Genomic DNA, 647 nt, shown 5'->3' with positions numbered 1-647 from the left:
CGGGGGCTGCCGCTGCGGCGCCGCCGCCGAGGGGCTCCGTTCCCCGGGCTTGTTTACAATGGACCCTGCGCGCCGCGGCTGGGTCGGGGGTGTGGGCGCCGCGCCGCCCGCCGGCCCCGGCCCTGCGCCGGCCGCACTTCAGGGATGGAGCGGGAGACTGGGGGGCTGCGAGCCGAGCGGGAGAGGGAGCCACAGTTTTCCGATGCGGATGCCGGATCTTTCCCTTAGGTCTGGTAGGAGGAGGAGGGTCAGGTGAAGAGATAAGAATTTGTTCTTTCTTTAATTTTCTTCTTTTCCAACGCTGCTTGTTTCCTGCTTCTTTCAAAGCCGAAATAGACAACAGTGTGCAGGGGGGGGACCCAAGAGGTAGTGTTTTGTTGTTGTTGTTGTTCACTTGTGGGGCCTTGTTATGGGTTTTGTTATTTTTATCCTCGTACGTTGGTGAACTTTTCCTACCGCCTATTCCCTTCATTTTTGCCCCTCTTTGCCTGGTGCTGAATGGGCTGCTCTTCTTTCACCATCATCAGCTTCACGGTTTTCCTTTTTCTTTTTAAAACTGTGTTTTCTTTGTGCGGCAAACAGTCTTAATATCCATTCAGCACTCTTCCCTCCCCCCCTTTCTTCTCCCACCCCCCCCACACCCCTTG

The sequence above is a fragment of the Rhinopithecus bieti genome, unplaced genomic scaffold, assembly GCF_001698545.2.
Source record: "Rhinopithecus bieti isolate Rb0 unplaced genomic scaffold, ASM169854v2 scaffold_14741, whole genome shotgun sequence".
Lineage (NCBI taxonomy): Eukaryota > Metazoa > Chordata > Mammalia > Primates > Cercopithecidae > Rhinopithecus > Rhinopithecus bieti.
Note: the sequence above shows the minus strand (reverse complement) of the source record.